Genomic DNA, 21,673 nt, shown 5'->3' on the forward strand with positions numbered 1-21,673 from the left:
CTGGGTGGCTCAGACACTTCAGCATCCCACTATTGGTTTCAGCTCAGGTCATGATCTCATGGTTCGTGGGATCAAGCCCCATATCTGGCTCTGCACTGACAGCACAGAGCCTGCTTGGGATTCTATCTCTCTCCCTCTCTCTCTGCCCCTCCCTGCTCACACATCCATGCTCTCTTGCTCTCTCTCTCAAAATAAATAAACTGAAAAAAAAATAAATACTCCGAGCAAAGACAACATGCAAGCCAGAAGACAGAGCATGAACAATGGCATGGAGATATGAATCTGTAACAAATAAGAGTCAGGCCACAGACAGGTTGGCAGAGACCAGACCCTCAAGGTTGGCTGACAAGTTAGGGGCTTCAAATTTTCCTGTCAGCAATGAGCAACCACTGAAACAGTTTAGGCTAGACATGACAGGGTCAAATGCATTTTAGATATACCATTTTGGATGGCTGCTGGAAGACAGAGTTAAGGAGAACAAGGCTTCAGCTTTAGATGAGATGTTATAGTAATTTGGGTAAAAGAAAATGAAGGCAAAAACAAGGGAAGTGATGGTTAGGCAAGTGTTGGAAAGTCAAGTCAACAAGACTTGGTGAGTAATTATATGGGGGAAAAAAGGGAACTGGAGTGGTAAAGATGGCAAAGAGGCAAAGATTAATGAGTCAAAGATTTAGGACTTAGGTGACTAGCTGGCTAATGTCTCCACCAAATGAAAGAGAGAATACTAAAAATAAAAACAAAGAAAAACAGATTTTGTGAGAAGAAACATGGGTAAATGAGGAGAGTGTCATGTCATCCAAATGAAGAGAACAAAGTATTTTTTTTTAATTTTTTTTTCAACGTTTATTTATTTTTGGGACAGAGAGAGACAGAGCATGAACAGGGGAGGGGCAGAGAGAGAGGGACACACAGAATCGGAAACAGGCTCCAGGCTCTGAGCCATCAGCCCAGAGCCTGACGCGGGGCTCGAACTCACGGACCGCGAGATCGTGACCTGGCTGAAGTCGGACGCTTAACCGACTGCGCCACCCAGGTGCCCCGAGAACAAAGTATTTTAAGAAAAAAGAGTATTACAATAAACTGTACATTTAGCAAGGAGTTATCCTGGACTGCGATCAGATAAGCAACTTGATCTTGTCTCTAACTGTCCCTTTAAGTTTGTTCAGTGAGTACAGCAATTCTCCCCCCTCTGGATAAAAATTTAGAAGTCCTATGACTTTTCTGCTTATTTTCAGATAATAGAAACTATAACAATCACTGTAAGTCATAAACACATTTTTTTTAATTTCTTATTTTGAAATAATCGCATATGGACAGGAAGTTGCGGAGAGGCCCCATTCACCCTTCAGCTAGTTCTCCCCAAGGGTTACATTTTATATAACTATAGAATGGTATCAAAACCAGGAAACTGACATTGGTACAATGTGTGTGTAGTTGTGCACCATTTTATATTTTATCACATGTGTAGATTTGAGTAATCACCACCGCAAACACAATGTCAAACTATACTATCATCACAAAGATCCCAAACTGCCTCTTTTTTTTATGTTTATTTTTGAGAGAGAGACAGAGCGAGAGTGGGGGGAGGGGCAGAGAAAGAGAGGGAGACACATAATCAGAAGCAGGCTCCAGGCTCTGAAGTGTCTGCACAGAACTCGACATGAGGCTCGGACCCACGAAAAGTGAGATCATGACCTGAGCTGAAGTCGGATGCTTAACTGACTGAGCCACCAGGCACCCTGGAATGCTTGTTTTCAAGTCATATTTAATATCCATGAATTACTTACTAACATTTATAGGCAACTCAGGATTCCTGAAGTACCCTTGACTCTTCTTTTATTCACATTATGGCAGAGCTGTGATTATAATAATAACTATGTTTAAATTTTTTTTAAATGTTTATTATCTTGAGAGAGAGAGACAGGGAGAAAGAAACAGAGTGCCAGTGGGGGAGGGGCAGAGAGAGAAGGAGACACAGAATCGGGAGAAGGCCCCAGGCTCTGAGCTTTTAGTACAGAGCCCCACGCAGGGCTCAAACCCACGAACCGTAAGATCATGACCTGAGCCAAAGTCAGAGGTTTAACAGACTGAGCCACCCAGGAAACCCTCAGACTGCCTCTTAAATGTAATTCCTACACCCTGCAACCACCACCCTGAATCCCTGGCCACCACTAATCTGCTTTCCAACTCCATAATTTTGTAAATTCAAGAATCATGTTTAATGTAAACTTTTGAGATGGCCTTTCTTTTTTCTTTTTTTAGATAGAAAGAGAGCACAAGTAGGAGAAAGGGGCAGAAGGAGAGAGATAGAGCATGTTAAGCAGGCTCCATGCTCATTGCAGAGCAATGGCATTGAGCAAGGCTCAATCTCACGACCGTAAGATCATGACCTGAGCCAAAAGCAAGAGTCCAATGTTCAATGGAATGAGCCACCCAGGCTCCCCAATACTTTGTTCCTTTTTGTTGCTGAGCAGTATCCCACAGTATGGATGTACCAGTTTGCTTCATCATTCACCAGTTGAGAGCCATTTTGGTTGTTTCCAGTTTTTGACCATGACGAATAAAGTTCCTATGAATGGTCATTGACAAGTTTTCATTTCTCTGGGATGGCTGGGTCATGTATTAAATGCATGTCTATGTTTTTATGAAACTGCCAAGCTTTTTCAAAATGGCTTTCCCATTTACAATCCCAACAGAAAAATATGAGAGATCCAGTTTCTCTTCACCATTGACAGCATTTGGTATTGTCATTGTGTTTTCTGTTCACTGTTGTAATAGGTGGTGGTAATATCTCATCGTGGTTTAATTTGCTTTTCCCTAATGCCTAGTTATGTTCAATATCTTTTCATGCATTTTTTTGTAACTCATTCATAACTGCAGTGAAATGTCTGTTCATGTCTTTTATCCATTTTCTGACTGAATTGACTTTTTTTTACTGTTGAGATTTTTTTATGAATGTTTATTTATTCACTTTGAGATAGAGAGACAGTATGAGCAGGGGAGGGCAGAGAGAGAGAGAGAGAGAGGGAGAGAGAGAGAGAGAGAGAGGGAGAGAGAGAGAGAATCCCAAGTAGGCTCCGTGCTCAGTGTGGAGCCTGACATGAGGCTTGACCCTGGGGTTATTACCTAAGCCAAAATCAAGAATCAGATGCTCGACTGACTGAGACACCCAGGCACCCCTTTTACTCTTGAGACTTAAGAGTTCTTTACATATTCAAGATACGAATGTCAGACATGGTTTGTAAATATTTTCTTAACAGAGCCTTTCACAAAAGTTTTTAAATTTGATGAAGTCCAATTTATTATTCTTTTCCTATGGATCATCTTGTAGTGTTATATCTAGCAATTGTTAACCAAGCCCTAGGTCTAGAAATTTTTCTTCTATTTTATCGTCTAAAATTTTTATAGTTTCACATGTTACATTTAAATCTATGATCCGTTTTGACTTAATTTTTGTAGGAGTAAAGTTTAGGTCAAGGTTCATATTTTTGCCTATGGATAGCCAATTGGTTAAGCATCGTTTGTTGAAAAGACTATCCTTCTTCCATTAAATATCTCTTGCAACTTGTCAAATATCAGTTAGCCTTGGGACTTTTGTGGGCCTATTTGAAAGCTTTCTATTCTGTCCTATTGGCCTGGAAGTTTATCCCTTCACCTACAGCATATAGTCTTGAATATTGTAGCTATATATTACTTCTTGATATTGGATAAAATAATTCCTGTCACTTTATTCTTCTTTTTCAAAATTGTTTAGCTATAATAGTACCTTTGCTTTTTCATATAAATTTCAGAAAAAAAAACTTGTCTATATCTACAAGAAATCTTGATAGGATTTTCATGGGAACTGTATTCAACCTGTATAAATTTGGGAAGAATTGACACCTTTGTGGTAGGGTCCCCTCCCTAAGGAGAGAAAACAAAACAAAACAAACAAACAAACAAACAAAAAACCTGAAGGCAATCTGGCTATACATATGTGACGACATCCCTCATGACCTTGTAACGTGAGACCATTTAATGGGACTGAATGTTTGTGTGTGTTACCATATATGGGAGACAAAGAAATAGAAAATGTATACAAAACTATGCCACGTGGTATTCAGGGCTCGGTTCTTTGGGTAAAAACCCAACTGAGCAGTGTCGGCATGAATGAAGCTGCTTCCTGGAAAGAAAAGACTCTTTGTGCGAGAATCTTACTACACCTTTACTATGTTTAGGCTTCCAGTCCATGAATACAGCATATCTATTCATTTATTTAAATTTTCTTTGATTTCTTCCATCAGTACTTTGTAGTTTATAAAATTCCTAAACATGTTTTTTTTAATTTACAACTAAGCATTTATCTCTTTTTAAAATGATTTTAAGGGCACCTGGTGGCAGTTAAGTATCCAGCTTTGACTCAGGTCATGATTTCATGGCTCCCCACATCCAGCTCTGTGCTGACAGCTCAGAGCACGGCACCTGCTTTGGATTCTGTGTCTCCCTCTCTCTCTGCCCTCTCCCACTTGCACTTTGTCTCTCTCTCTCAAAAATAAACATTAAAAAAATTAAATGATTTTAAATAATATTGTATTTTTAATTTTGTTTTCATTCATATTATATAGAAATATAATTTGGGGCGCCTGGGTGGCGCAGTCGGTTAAGCGTCCGACTTCAGCCAGGTCACGATCTCGCGGTCCGTGAGTTCGAGCCCCGCGTCGGGCTCTGGGCTGATGGCTCAGAGCCTGGAGCCTGTTTCCGATTCTGTGTCTCCCTCTCTCTCTGCCCCTCCCCCGTTCATGCTGTGTCTCTCTCTGTCCCAAAAATAAATAAACGTTGAAAAAAAAAAAGAAATATAATTTATTTTTGTTGTTGATTTTGTGATTTTTGTATCCTATAAGCTTGTGGAACAAACTTACAAGTTCTGGGAAGTTTTTTTTTTATTCTTTGGTATTTTCTACTCCATCTTGTCAGGTGGTAGAGGGGCAATAGTTGTTTCTTTTTTCTTTTGTCCTGTTTGCCTAGGTAGAAAACTTATTGTCCTAAAATTTCCTATTAGACTGGTCCTTTGATGAGAAAGAGCAAGAATTTCTTGTGTGTATGTTTTTGTTTTGTTTTTATTTGTTGGTGTTTGTTTTTGTTTTTGTTTTTTTGTTTCTGTACCCATTGGCGTTTCTGAATTACTGACTTCTCTAGTACCCAGACCGAGATCTATGAAGCAAAAAGAAAACACAGGGAACTCTCCACCATGTTGTCCCTCGGGTCCCCAGTTCCCTAGTCAGTCTCCAATGTTCAGAGTCAATGTCTGCTTTATATATAATGTCCAGGGATTTTAGCTCTACTTAATGAGAGAAATATTAAAAATATAATCCACTCAATCTCTTTGGAAAAATAAGTCTTCCAAGTCACAAACACTTTCATGTCACAATTAAAGTATTTAATTTTTCATTTTCACAGCTGAGAGCTCTACTTCAGGAAAGGAAGAGTGGTTGACTTCTTTTTTACCTTTTTTCCTTCTTCCCTTTCCCCATTCCTTCCTTTCCTTCTTTCTCTCTTCCTTCCTTCCTTCCTTCCTTCCTTCCTTCCTTCCTCCCTTCCTTCCTTCCTTCCTTTATTCCTTCCTTCCTTCCTTCCTTTCTTTCTCCATCTAGAGTTTCTATACTTCCACCAACTGGAAAACCACAGCTTTTAGCCCTTCTATGAATGAAGGCATTAAAAGAAAGGTAAAATGGCATCATACTCTTAAAACACGTGACTAAAGGTGACTCTTTCTCTTGTGGATACTTTCATAGGTTCTCAAGAATCTATCCATCCAAATCCCTCTGAATGCCAGTCCCTCATCATAGGACGTCAGGTGCTTCCAATCACACCTCAGCTGCAGATTCTAGGCAGTACACTCCATAGCCTCTTGCTTGAAGAGCGCTCCTTTGGCAAGTTTTCTATTTAAAAACATTCCCTGCCCCCACAAAAAAAGAAAAGAAAAGAAAAGAAAAGAGAAGAGAAGAGAAGAGAAGAGAAGAGAAGAGAAGAGAAGAGAAGAGAAGAGAAGAGAAGAAAAATTGAATTCAGCAAAGTCTCAGGATACAAAATCAGTGTACAGAAATCAGTTGCATTTCTATACACCAATAATGAAGCAACAGAAAGAGAAATCAAGAAATCGATCCCATTTACAATTGCACCAAGAACCATAAAAAGCCTAGGAATAAACCTAAACAAAGATGTAACAAATCTGTATTCTGAAAACTATAGAAAACTTATGAAAGAAATTGAAGACACAAAGAAATGGAAAAACATTCCATGCTCATGGATTGGAAGAACAAATATTGTTAAAATGCCAATACTACCCAATGCAATCCCAATCAAAATTGCACGAGCATTCTTCTCAAAGCTAGAACAAACAATCCTAAAATTTGTATGGAATCACAAAAGACCCCGAATAGCCAAAGTAATGTTGAAAAAACCAAAGTGTCACAATCCCAGGTTTTAGCCTCTACTCCAAACCTATAATCATCAAGACAGTATGGTATTGGCACAAAAACAGACACATAGGCCAATGGAATAGAATAGAGGACCCAGAATTGGACCCACAAATACATGGCCAACTAATCTTTGACAAAGCAGGAAAGAGTATCCAATGGAAAAAAGACAGTCTCTTTAGCAAATGGTGCTGGGAGAACTGGACAGCAATGTGCAGAAAAATGAAACTGGACCACTTTCTTACACCATTCACAAAATGGATTAAAGACCTAAATGTTAGACAGGAAACCATCAAAACCCTAGAGGAGAAAACAGGAAAAAACCTCTTTGACCTCAGCTGCAGCAATTTCTTTCTCAATGTCTCCAAAGGCAAGAGAAATACAAGCAAAATGAACTATTGGGACCTCATCAAGATAAAAAGCTTACACACTTCAAAGAAAACAAACAAAATTAAAAGGCAACTGAAAGAATGGGAGAAGATATTTGCAAATGACATTGGATAAAGGGTTAGTATCCAAAATCTATAATTTACCGAACTCAACATCCAAAAAACAAATAATCCAGGAAAGAAATAGGCAGAAGACATGAATAGACACTTTTCCAAAGAAGACATCCAGATGGCCAACAGATATGAAAAGATGCTTAACATCATTCATCATCAGGAAAATACCAATCAAAACCACTTTGAGATACCACCTCACACCAGTCAGAGTGGCTAAAATTAACAACTCAGAAAAAAACAGATGTTGACAAAGATGTGGACAAATGAGAAGCCTCTTGCACTGTTGGTGGGAATGCAAACTGGTGCAGCCACTCTGGAAAACAGTGTGGAGGTTTCTCAAAAAATTAAAAATAGAACTACGCTAGGACCCAGCAATAACACTACTAGGAATTTATCCAAAGGATATAGGAGTGCTGATTAATAGGGGCACATGGATCCCTGATGTTTACAGCAGCACTTTCAACAATAGCCAAATTATGGAAAGAGCCCAAATGTCCATCAACAGATGAATGGATGAAGAAGATGTGTTTATATATACCATGGAATACTACTAGGCAATGAGAAAGGATGAAATCTTACCTTTTGCAACTACGTGGATGGAACTGGAGGATATTATGCTAAGTGAAATAAGTCAGTCAGAGAAAGACAAATAACATATGTTTTCACTCATATGTGGAACTTAAGAAACTTAAAATAAAACCATGGGGGAAGAGATGGGGTAAAAGTAGTTTCAAACAGAGAGGAAGCAAACCATTAGAGACTTATAAATACAGAGAACGAGCTGAGAGTTGATGGGGTGCGGGGGAGAGGGGAAAATGGGTGATGGGCACTGAGGATGGCACTTATTGGGATGAGCACTGGGTGTTATATGTAAGTGATGAATCACAGGAATCTACCCCCAAAACCAAAACCACACTGTATACGCTGTATGTTTGCCAACTTGACAATAAATTATATTTAAAATAATAATAAAGTAACAAATAAATAAATAATAAAATCATCCTCCACCCCTGCAAAAAACAATAACAACAACAACAAAAAGTCCCCAGGAAACAATTCTACTGAGTTCCACATCTGTTTCTTAAAATTTAAGTTATTTTTGCTATGATGGAGGAAAGAGAAATACTGTCAAGATCCCTAGACATGGCATCTATACAACTGCCAAAGGCTTTTAAAATTTGCTTCAAATGTAAGTAAAGCTAGTATACTGTGGCCCTTTAATTAAGAGACACTTATAAAACACTTCCCCCACCCTTCCTGGCAGGGGATAGGGGGAAAAGAGAGAGAAAGAATCACACCTCAGCTTTCTCCAGAGAAATCCTATTCACCAAATCATCTTGAATTTTCAACCTTCAACCTTTTTATAATCTCAAAATAAGCAAAAGGCTCATGAATCCTAAACCAGTTCTCTATAATTTCCAATGAAAATATGCATAATCATGTGGTACCTCTCCCTGGCTTATGATATTACCATACCTGGTATCAGAGTCAAATTTTCCCATTTAGCATCTTGTTGCACAGTTACAATGAGGGCAAGTTCAGCAGAGACTTCAAAAATATTTGATGAATGAATGTGGTATTACCGCATTTATTTAGTGTTTTCCTCAATTAATTAAAACAAAATGAAGAGCTCTGAGAAAAGAACTGGATTTCTTCCCAATCTTAACTAAGATATCTATACACAGGATACACACAGTAGGTACTCAAATTGTAAATGTTGAACTGAAGTACACAGAAATACTCTTGTTCAACCAAAGGTCAAGTAGCATATAGTGAATTAGCTATCACGCCGTAATCATGTGTTATTGAATTTGGTAATAATTTACTTATTATCTGCAATGGGTTTCTGAAAAATATTTCTCTTTCCATTAAGGATTTCATTTTCAACATTTGCTTGTCAGTTAAATCCTCACATCACTAATGTAACTTCTCATCACAGGCAGAATTGAATATTCATGCCTAGCTCAAATCACTGTTACTCTGGCCTCTTGCTTCCCCCACCCACCCCCCACCCTGCCAGATAGTTAACCCATCATTTGTATGGAAAATTTATTGCAGTTTGCCATTTATAGACTCTCTTTAAGTCTGTTTTGTTATATGAACTGTAAATTTGCTAAGAAATTGTATTGGATTGTTATGGAGGTTGGGGACATAAAAATTAGACACATTAAGTAATAATCTTATATTTGTTCCACCTATTGAGACCCTTACTATTCTTCCTATCTTTGCTGAATATTTTTTTTGAAAATTTCTACATGTAACAGAATTCTCCCACCATTGAAGTATTCTTCTGAAATCTTATTATTGTAATAATGAAGAACCGTATTAAAGATCAAGGCAAATTAACCAGTGTAATTTGTACACTGTAAGTGCTTTCTAAGCATATGGACAGGATGAACTGCTATGATGTCATATTACAAAAAAACATACTGCTTTTTCTACCTCATAAATAGACTCGCATTTTAATTTTTTATTAGATTATTTGGTAATAGACCAATAAATGTACTCTAGCATCTTTTGTATAAGTAATGAATTCTTTGTAACGTGAAACTTCATGACAGCTCTTTGCCATTAATAAACTTCACGGAGAGTAAAAAGACATGACTGAGGTTGGTTTGAGAATTATTGGATCTGCATATTAGCAGAATGAATGAGTCAAGTTCTACTATATCAAAAATATTATCCATAATAATTTGTATGCTAAACAGTGTATAATGATTCTGGCCAGCAGCGCAAGAAGCCACTATTAATTCATACTGATAACCCAGGGCTGGCATGTTCCTTTACAAGGCAACTTATGAAAACAAGCCCAAATTACTGTTGATGTTTAATATTAATTAGGCTCTCTCTTGCCCTGTGGCTTTCCCAAATAATTCTCTGATAGTAAGTCAACCATTAAATGGTTAAGCATGTCCCGAAACAATATGTGTGTCATCAAGGGAGTAATGCAACAGGAGAATTGGATTAACTCAGTGTCATAAACAGCATATTACATAGAAATATGCTTACTTTCTAGGAGCTTACAATGTGAAGCCTGATATTCATCATTGACATCATACATATTGTAGCATAAACACTTCCTAAATGAAGATTAGTTGCATATTAACAATGTAACCCCCTTATTATGCCCTCATAGAAAGTCAAAACTGTACAATTCATTATCAAAATAATCTTATTGTTAACTAAGTAATAATAAGCATAAAATCCCTAGGCATATTCAGGCTTAAGTCATGCACTATAATCCATACAGCACACATTCTAGATGCTTCTGCATTATATTCAGCTCATTCTAGCCACACACTCCCTCCTAAACAGGTACAATAGCCTTGCAACCTCACTGCTTTCTTATAACCCCAGAATCTCTTCCCTCTCTCCTTCATGACAGGTCCTGTAGTTACTTAAATACCATTTGCTTCCCACCAAAACCCACCCTCTCCCTCAGTCTAACTTCATATCTCCTATTCAACTTTGGACTAGTTGCCAACGTTTCATTCAATTTAAGAAAGATTTGTTTATCTGTCCCTTAGGATCAGGATTTTTTTTTTCTCCTGAAGGAGATGAGGGAAAGCTTGATCTTTCAATGAATATGATTTAGAATCAAGAAGCTACAAGACAATCAGAATTTTTAAATACCAAGGGTTTTCTACTCTCAGAATAGCACACAATTCCTGTAAGTTATTGTGCAAAAAGAGTCTCTGTCTCTTCTTTTCCCTTGTGATGCATTACAAAAGTCCTCTTACTGTTATCCTAACTCAATTAGAACCTGGCCTCAGAAGGCAGAAGGTTATGTGCAAGAAGCCAGTATGGTGTAGGGCGTGTCAGGAAGAACAAATCCATCTTGCCATCATACAGATGAAGGAAAATGTTGTCCTAGACCTCAAAAAAATGTATTTGAAAGCTAGCCTCATTAATGTTGATTCGCCAAAAGTGACATATATCAACAAACAGAATCCTAGAATCTTGTGGTTGTAAGGGGCTTGAGAGGTCATCTAGTCTAAGGTGGACCATGTAAAAATTCCTTTCAAGTGCCTTTCAGACAAGGAAATTAATTCCTTGGGTGAAGGTCAAGCATTTGAGGGAATGATCATCATTAAAGGATTGTATTTGCCAGGCACACAATCAGGCAAGGCATTGTATGAAGTGTTGAGATAGCATGTCTCTGAGACCTAGAACATTATGAAAAAGTTACTAAAGGTGCTAGCAAAGAGCAAGGGGCTAAATGGCATGCCTGGATCTGGTCAAGGTTAAAAGCAGAAATTACTTTCCATGGAAAAATGACCAAATGTAAACTTCAAGTTACACTGACAAACTAAAGCAGTCTCAGGGAATTTAACAATCTTAGCTGTAAAGTGATGGGTTAACAATCTACACTTTCAGGGGGGAAAAAAAAAAGTAAGAGGCCAAAATAACAGTGATTTGAGCTAGGCATGAATATTCAATTTTGCCTATGATGAGAAGTTACATTAATGATGTGAGGATTTAACTGACAAGTAAATGCTGAAAATGAAATCCTTAATGGAAAGAGAAATATTTTTCAGAAACCCATTGCAGATAATAAGTAAATTATTACCAACTTCAATAAAATATGATGATGAACACGTAAACCTTTAATGTCTAACATTAGGCATTACTGAACAATAGAGGTTTCAAAAAGATGAACACCTTTTCATGTTGCTCCTTTTATTTTTAAAGTATCCACCTCTCCTTGAGATTTCTTTTAGCTACTAATAAAAGAAAAGCTGTTAGAGGGTTTTAAAGGTATTCTTTACTTCTTAAAGGAATAAGGGAAAGTAGAAGTTTCCCTTTTTCCCCACTAATAAATGCAATTTTTCAAAGTAGTATGTGATTATATTTTTTGGACATGTCAGTAAACACATATTTATAAGTTGTAGATTAAATTTTTACCAATAAATAATATTTAGACCTCCACTAAATTAGGCATGAAACAGAATTTATTTTACATATTTTAAATACAAAAGTGTCCCGTTGTATTCAGTCAGTTACCTTGTGATTCTCAGGAGCGAAGAAGAAAAACCAAACCTTTCATGAGATTCTTGTTCACAGTGCTACTTCTCAGAGCAAAATTTATTTGAAATTCACAGTGGTTTGGCACTTCTGGAGGAAATGCCCAAGCAGAGGACCATTCACCAGTCAACTAGCAGTGCAGGTTTGGAGGGACCTTTCTCATTCCTGCTTTAGTATCAGCCTCTTACTGGGTTAGAAAACCATCAGGATGAAACCCATCAGGATGAAGATCAAAGACCCCTCCTGAAGTAGAAGAGAAAAGGAAATCTGCAACTGAGGGAAGGTGCTAACTTCCACTATCTCCAGTGACTGAACTAAAATGAAAGAAAATAAGTTGGCTCAAAGTGGTGGGACCTTGGGAATCCTGGGAGTCAGAATTCCCAAGAGCTCTCTGGCTGCAACAGCCTTTGCACTTCAACAAATGTCTAATCAGAATGGTAGAATCCCTCCTCCACATCATGATCCGAGAAAACTATTACCTGAGATACCTTTTCCACCAAATACTTGGAATTATTCTCCTGACACTTTCTGCTGGAAATAATAATTTGGGAAAAGAGAGGTCACAAATTATTTGGAAAATAATTTCTTTTCTTCTCTTGATCCCATATTGAATTAGTATGATTCTAATACCTCTGTTAAACTTCAAGATGGGAATGATCTCAAGAAATAAATTGTTTCAAAACTGACCATGATATTACTTACCATAATAATGGTTCTGAGTAGTCCTGCATTAAAGAACTCTATATATTCTCAATGAGTACTTTTTATTGTATACAAGTATTCCTCTGGACACACTTTGGGAAGTACTGTCCCAAGCAACAAAAAATGATATGAATCTTCCTTTAAGCAATATAAGACCTGGTATTTGCTTGCGATGTTTCTGTTTGCTCAGAGTTTCCTTTATCTTTCTAGTATATCTTAATGATTCGAGTTGAACTAAAGGGAAAAGGAGCCCTTCTTCTATCAAAACTCAACTTGGATCACTGAATAAAATTTTAAAGAGGTTTAGTAATCTATTTTTTACAGAGATGAACCCTGAACTGTGATTCTCAGGAATCCTGATAAATGTTCAGGAAAAGGGTAATATGGCCAAAATCACATAGGACATAAGACCAGGACTAGCGTATGCACCTGCTTTTAACCCAGTATATTAACTCAGCAGTGGCCCAAGCCACAGACCCACTTTTTCTCTCCATCACTATCCAAGCCTGCCTCCTACTCATCCACTCCACTATTTTGTACTCTCAAAACTCCTGATTTCTCAACCCACTCCCTTTTCCCCTCTCTTTCCTGAATGATGCTTCTGGGCTGCTTCTTTCTTTCACACTTCAACTACTACCACCACCCTATTCTTTGTATTCTTGGATACAAATCCTGTCCCTGACTTCCAGATCCATGCACTATCCTGGATCCATCCATTCCCTGGATCCATCTGAAGGAATCAAGCAGAATCCAGATCTTCAAACTACTAATCCACACATCATTCTTCATATTAGATTCAGACTCACTGTCTCTTCAGTAAATACTCTCATTTATCAGAAGAATAGTCAAGATGGCAGGTTTTCAGTTGGGGCAGGGGATGGGGATTTGCAAACAGTTTAACATAGCAAAAAGTATTATTTCCATATATATGGTCTTTGAATTAACCAAATACAGTACTAAGCTTTTGTTTTAGTTTTTAATTGAAAATTGTTTAATTAGCAACCAATTTATCACAATTTGAGTTTACATTGGCCAGGATGATCAGAGAGTTATCCAGTACAAAAAAGCAACAAACTTTCTTGTGTAATGGAAATCCATGTGTTCCAGATAGGCACTGTAGGAGGGGAAAAAACTTTTCCTCTACTCTCTTAGGTTTAGTGTCAGGGTCTGTGAATTAAACTGAGAAAAGACAGAGTAGAGAAAAAATAGTGTATTTACACATATAATGAGCATACACACAGGTGAACTCAGTGACGAGTAATTCAAAGGAGTAGTTAAAATTGCAGGCTCATATACCATCTTAACAAAGGGCAATAAATTATGGAGAAATGACAAGACAAGAAAATGGATTTGGGCTTCTAGGGATGGTAAATTGTGGAAAGGTAAACATGTGAGGGGAAACTAATGGAAGGTGAGAGCTATGTGAGTAAGGTTTGTTTATACTGACTCATCTCGGTGCTAACTTTCTGCCTCCTATGATAAGGGTTGTTGTCCTCCTGGTACAAGAGAGGGAGGGGAAGCAAACCTGCACAAAAGGAAATGTATGCCCTGCTTTTTAGATAGAAAGAGGAAGGAAAGAGAGTTCTTCCTGTGTCACCTGTTTCTTAATTGCCTTCAACTCAAAATAATCCTTATGCCAAAGTGGCATATTTTGAGGGGGCATATTCTTATTCCCTTCAGCGTAAAATGGAATGGGGAAAAAAAAAAAGGCTATGTGCATTCAGAACTGTAGGGATAAAACATAACCAGCCTTTGACCTAGAAAAAAATGTATTTTAAAGTGATGGCTCTTTATTTCACTTAGTGTGAAGTGATATTTGATTCATATCACATGAACCATATTTGATTCTACAGAAAATAAGAAGACTTACAAGTATAAATCAAGGGATTAAAAAGTGTGAATAATCCCTAAACTGTCTAGCCATAACATATCTGGACAATTTACTACATTAATCTTCCTCATTGGGAAGTGACACAAATGTATGAATATTTGGGACCTGAAAACTTCAAGTAAAAAATGTTTATGCTCTATAAATAAATACCCTACTACTGGCAAAGTGGTCCTCTCATTTATTATAGCTGCTAATACACCTGAAAAAAATAACGAGTAGCTTTTTCCTAATTACAAAAAATAAGAATACCTAATGCAAGAATGAAAAAACAGATGCTTATGAGAGCAAATATTAGAGGAGAATTTATGTGATTTTTTCACTTAAAACTGCTAGAAGGCCAGAATATGTGCTTATTCTGGTGATGGGTGTAGGGAAGAAGTGAGGAGCCAACAGAACCCAAGGGTAACCTTACAGAAGTCCAAACTAACTACAACAGCTTCTAGCCTCCTCTCCTTCCCTACACTCTTCATCTCTCTCTCTCTCTCTCTCTCTCTCTCTCTCTCTCTCTCTCTTTCTCTCTCTCTCTCCCCCTTTCCCTCTCCCTCTCCTGCTCCTTGTATTCAGTCTTTAGTTTCTTTTTTTTATCCATGGAACTAAGATTTGGGGTAACATGAATATTTTTTATTTTAGTCTCACCAGTTTTTATGTATATGATGCTTCCTGCCAAATAGCTGAGCCATTAGAATTATAGATCTAGCCTGTAACACTGTGTGTTGTCCTTTAGTTGACCGTCTGCACCAATGAAAGGCACTGTTGTCAAGGCATGCCCCTTTGCCCTTGTGGTTACCATTTTACTCCAAAGGATTTCCAAGGGTGAGCTATTATATTGCTTCAGCTACTGTATTCACCCTACTGAGTCACATTTTGGCCAAAAGCCTAATAGAAGGCAGAGTCAATACTGAATTCAGATGAATTTATTCTTCAATATTTTTTAAAAGACACTTTTATAACAAGGCCCTACTGGCAATTAACAGCAATATAATTGACAGTTATAAAATCAAAATAACATAGACACATGTGTCATTTAATTTAAGTAATGCTTTAAAAGAAAAAAACATTCTTATGTAAAGTGAATTCCTTTTAACCTGTCATTGATTTTAATCTAAATTCAGATACACATTCTGCTGGCAAAAGTTTGCCCTCTGTATGTGGTAGCAGTTATAACTTAGAATGTGGTTACTTACACAAAATCAAACATTTAAAGAAAAGTAACATTGTTTTTATAAAACACTAACAAAACCCTCAAAACTGTGCAATATAACAAACAAAATACTATAAAACAAAAATAAATAATAAACCTCTACTCAGAGAAACTCTGAAAATACATCTCATTATGCCTCATCTGATATTGCTTCTACAGAGAAAGCAAATCCTAAATCTAAAATATTCTATTTCCCACAAGCCTCAAAATACTCCGATACTTTAGGCAATTGTCTTAATTTTTATATTTGTACTTTAAACACAATTTGAAGAAACTGATCTCTAAGCACTTGGGTTTAATAATCCTTGGAGCCATTCGGCTGCTAACTTGCTGTGTTACCCTGGACAATCCATTTTAAATCTCTGAATTTCAGTTCCACTTACAGAATTAGGAGTAACAGGAAGTACACACTTCAGTGGTTTTCACTGTAAGTTTCCCTAGAGATGCTTGAGAGATAGTAAGAGAGAAGCTCAATTTTGTTTCTTTATGTACTCAGGCCACACACAGGGACACCATGAAAAATGGGTTGTAGAGGATTCAGCTGACTTTCAAGGAACCACCTTAAATAAACATACTACCTAAGTAAATATAGCATGTTAGCTATGTAAATATAGCTTCAAGACAAGACCTCAGCTACAACATACCCACAAACAGGCTGTTGCCCCCAAATCCTTCCATATAGAAATTGTTAAGCCACCACTGGACCCTCTTACTATTTCATTTTTAAAATGTTTTTTGGGAGGTTTTGCTTTTTTTTTTTTTTTTTTTTTTTTTTGAAAATGACTAGTGTAATCAAATGATCATGGATTTTACAGTTAGACCAGTGAGACACAAATTCCTCTTCTACTTTCTGTGAAACCCTGGTCATGTTTTTTATTATCTTAGAGCTTCGTTTAAAAAAATTTTTTTTAATGTTTATTTATTTTTGAGAGAGAGAGAAAAAAAGAATGTGAGCAGGGGAGGGGCAAAGGAAGAGGGAGACACAGAATCTGAAGCAGCCTCCAGGCTCTGAGCTGTCAGCAGAGCCCAATGCAAGGCTCGACTCCACAAACCATGAGATCCTGACTTGAGTCACTTAAGTGACTGAGCCACCCAGGCACCTCTCAGTTTCTTCATTTTTAAAACAAGGATAATAATATCCAACTCACAATGTTTCTGGAGTGATTAATAAAATACTGCATGTAACTGGGATGTTAAAAATTGGGCGGCTTTCACTGGGCTATTAGAACTCCCCAGTCCTTTGAGCTGGCACATCCAAGAATTCTCATATTCCCTGAGGCAATTATACTCATTGGTGTGGCTCTGGCTTCCTCAAATTTTACCTCTGCTTCACTCCACAGGAAAATCGGTCTCCATGTTTCAGTTTTCACAAGCATTCATAAGTAAAGATACAATCACAAAAGGTGGTTCATGTATTTCTCTTCCTCTCCCACATCTTTCACTACCTTCCAATGCCTCCCTTCAGGATTGGCCTGGGAGCTCTAAATTTTTCTCTCTCTATTATGAAAAAAAATCTTCTCTTACTATAAAACCTTGGCAATAACTATAATTCATATCCTGATTCCAGTCCTTACGTTGTACGTGCATTATTTTCAACAGTTACCAAAAATATACTTGTAAACAACTCTAGGCATTGTAATTATCTCCCAACATTCATTTCATCACTCTCTCATTATTCAGTAGTTATGCTGGTTAGATTTAGATAAATGTTGTTACTCAAAGTGTGACCCATGGGCCAGAAACTATCAACATCACCTGGTAACTTGCTCAAAATGCAAAATCTCAAGACCCATTCCAGACTATTGATTTGGACCTACAGATAACCCCAACCTTTCTTGTTGCATGATCCTTGAGAGTTCAGGCAACTGTGTCTAAAACCAATCAGTGCCATAAATTCCTGGTTTCAAAAATCAGTCCAGAAGGTGGATAATACTAAGATTGTCCAATCAGAGTGATACTCAGGATTTCTGCTTTGCATTTACTAGCAAGGTCTTATCTACCCCACCACATCATCCCTCAAACATGAATAAGAAGGCATGGAAACCTGTTCTGTGCTGCCATCTTGTAATGATGAAGGAAGAAACTGGAGGACAAATCCAATACCAAGAGGGTCTCAGTTGGAGTGCCTGAGTGGCTCAGTCAGTTGGGCATCTGACTTCAGCTCAGGTCATGATCTCATAGTCCATGAGTTTGAGCCCTGCAGCAGGCTCTGTGATGACAGCCCAGAGCCTAGAGCCTGCTTTGGATTCTGTGTCTCTCTCTCTCTCTGCCCTTCTCCCCACTCATGTTTTGTCTCTCTCTCTCTCAAAAATAAACATTTTTTTAAAAATTAAAAAAAACACAAAGAGGGTCTCAGTTAGTCTGAATAGAGTGGAACCAGAACTCTAATGAACTTCCCTCTGAAGTTCATCCTACCTTTCAACACATAATTAAGCAAATTCACCTTCATTTTTAAGGCTGGGTGAGAAACCATGACCTAGAGTCAAATTTGGTTGGTACTGCTCCAAACTCAGAATGATTTTTGCATTTTAAAAAAAGTGTAGGATAAGAAGAAGAAGGAAGAAAAGGAGAATGAGAAGGAGGGAAGGGGAGGAGGAAGAGGAGGGGAGAAGGAGAGGAGGGGAAGGAGGGGTGGGGGGAGAGAAAGAAACAGACATATGGCCCACAAAACCTAAAATATTTACCATCTAGCCCTATACAGTAAAGGCTTGCTGACCCCTAAGCCAACTGAAGCATCCAAACAGATGCTCTCTTCACCTCTTCATGCATCCAAATGGCATAGCACTTAGCAAATTCAATTAGTATTAGTTCTCCCTACCATTGTCCTGCTAAATTCTCCCTGCTCTAAGATTCTGTGATATAATACCTAAAACTAGCAAGTGAAATATAGAAATACTATGTTATATTAAATCATATTTCCTTACATCAATAATGCTTTTGTAGATCTGTTGTACTATCAGAAGATTGTGTTGTACTATACAGTGGTTAAGCACATAGTTCTAGAACTAGAATGCCTGAGACTCAACGTGATCACTCACTAGCTGTGAAACCATGAGCAAGTTATTTAACTTGTCTATGCCTCATTTTCTTTATTTAAGTTGGAAATAATAGCCAAAGTACCTACCTCACTGTGTTGACATATGGTTAAATGAACTGTTATATATAAAGTACTCTAGATTGTGCCTAACACATGGTAAAACAAATAAAGTTTATCTTTATCATATCTCTGCTTTACAATTTTCTAAAATGTTAAAATACCAGTCAAGATTCATCCTAATGTTGGTAAAGATATGTAACTGTTCAACAAATGTTCACAACTGTGGCGAATAAAGAACAAATTGTTCCCAATACTACAAACTATCTCTAGCTGATCACTGATATTTTCATTCATGCTTTTAGCACATTGTTCTTGGGTCGTGATGGTTTGGGGTTGGTAAAAACATCCTTTGTTGTCTCCCAGTTCTCAAATTACAGGCACTGGGAAAGGAACAAAGAAGAAGACTAAAAAGGCACCTGAAGACATTGCTATTCAGCTTTCTCTTTTATTGGTTTAAATGCTAATCTGCCACTTCTGAAAACAAGAAATTTCCCCCAGAGAATTCCTTTTGACCTTTCTTAACTTCCTCTCCTTTCTTTCCCTCTGACTTTATTTTTAGATAGATATCAAACAGGAAATTCCAGTCCACTAGGAAATGGTGAATTTTCTAGCTAGAGATCAGAGGGTGGAGCCCAGTGGGAAATCAGTAATGGAGAACAGACTAGGGGTTTGGACAGGGGAAGAATGGATGGATTCTGGTCAAACAAGAGGCCATCTTCATTTCTTTTTTCTCCTCCTAGGGATGAAACCAGTAGCTTCCATCTATGTCTAAAGAACAACTTTTTAAAAAACAGACCAGTTGATTTAAGGCAAAATTCAGAAATCAAAAGACTGGCAAGACCTACAGAGCAGTTATAGCCACAGAACCGTTCTAATGCCCCAACACCGGATGGATGAGGGTGTGTAGAGTACCGAGAGACATAACAATGATTTGCCACTTACTGCTAAGTGTTGCCAAATGTGCTTTAAGTACCTCATGTACTGGAAATACACTGCAAATTACCTTCCTTATGTTGTGAATAGGAAAAGAAGCTTTTTCTTTCTTTCCTGTTTATACTATCGATCACTGCATATTCAAATTCACCTCTTCTGCCTTGTAAGAAATTGATGTCTAGGATGTACTTTATAACACTTAGTACTTTTTGGATTTGAAACCGTAAAATGTCACACAGTATGACCTTTCTGAATGAGTGTATTAGCTTAATTGTAGTTTAAATTTCCTAAGCCAGAAAATACACAATCTTATACAACTACTAAATTTTTCATGAATTATTTGGGATTCTCAAAGATAGCATTATATAGTAAATTGATTCTGGATTAAAGAATCAACTGGAAACTTAATTCTACAGATTAATATTACTAAAGATCTCTAGCACTGGTTTCTGTAGTGTAAGACATCTGGAAGAAGGCTTCCAAGTTGGGAGACCAGCATCTTTGCTGAAGCTTGCACACAACAAAGTAAAAAACTGTTATATTTTTATATTACCAATCTGGTAAACTCACATAACAAATGTAGAAACTGGCCTGCTGATCATAAAATTCCTCCTTACAAAAATACTGATTCAGAAATGATTTAACACTATGAAAGTGTGTTATGAAAGTAACACTATGAAAACGTTCTTAAAGTTTTAATCTATTAAAACTCATGAAAAATTAAGGTGCATTTTTAGTTTGTCCTCTCTCTTTTTAGTCAAGTAATACTTGCTTATAGTAAAAAAAAAATGGAAACAGTACAAAAAGGTAAATATATCTATATATGTGACTCCCTTATACCACAGACACCATCACAGAGGAAACTATTACTAATGGTTTATTATATCCTTCCCCAAATTTCAATACAATATAGCAATATATAACCTCTTTTAAACATGAATGAGATCATCTTCTGCACTTTGTTTTGTTTTGTTTTGTTTTGTTTTACTTAATAACATTTTTGGATAAACTCCCATCTAATCCTATAATCTTTTCAATCTAGTGATCAAATCCTAAAATCTAAATACCAAAACATAAACACCAAGTGTTATTTATGCTTCTCAGTGCACCTTCTACCTACCCATGTGAAGGATGGGTGGTCACAGATGAGAAACACACTGTTCAAAAAGGTAAACACCCTTCTTTCTTGCTGAACTTTCCAGACTTCTGAGTGTACTAGTTTACATAGTGATCCAAAAGACTTATGCAATACACTACCTTTCACAAAGTAATTTAAGCAAGGGGTTTTCCCTCAGAGGAGTATGGTATCCCAAAGAACACACTTGGGGAACTGCTTAGCTACAATATCTAGTTTCCTCATTCTAAAAATCTGGCACATAGGTTATATTATGCCCATTTTATAAAATAATAAAGCTGAGACACAGCTTTAAGAGCTTAAGAGCAAAGTTTAAGAGACTTTCCTGTGATCACCAGCTGGGAAGTGACAGACTTCATCAATCCACCAAACCTATTGTCTTCTCTCTGGACCACACAGAGTGCATCTTCCCTTTACCTTCACTAGCCACTAGTGATATTAAGGAAATATTTCTTGTCTTTAGTCTAACTGAAGAGGCTATACTTAGAAATATTTTGACAGTATAGGTCTGGATACCAGAAAGGCCAAAATCACACTAAATATAAAATGCGCAACAGGATCTCAGAGAAGGAAGAAATAACAGTAGACATAGGAGTCCAGGAAAGGCTGATCCATCTGACCTAGAGCATGTTAGTCATGCCCCATTGTGGTCCATCTCTTCAGCTAAAAATCTAAGATAATGCCTTTCTGGTAGCATTTCTAACCAGATAAATGAAAGCTTATACACAAAG

The sequence above is a fragment of the Leopardus geoffroyi genome, chromosome A1 (genome assembly GCF_018350155.1).
Source record: "Leopardus geoffroyi isolate Oge1 chromosome A1, O.geoffroyi_Oge1_pat1.0, whole genome shotgun sequence".
Lineage (NCBI taxonomy): Eukaryota > Metazoa > Chordata > Mammalia > Carnivora > Felidae > Leopardus > Leopardus geoffroyi.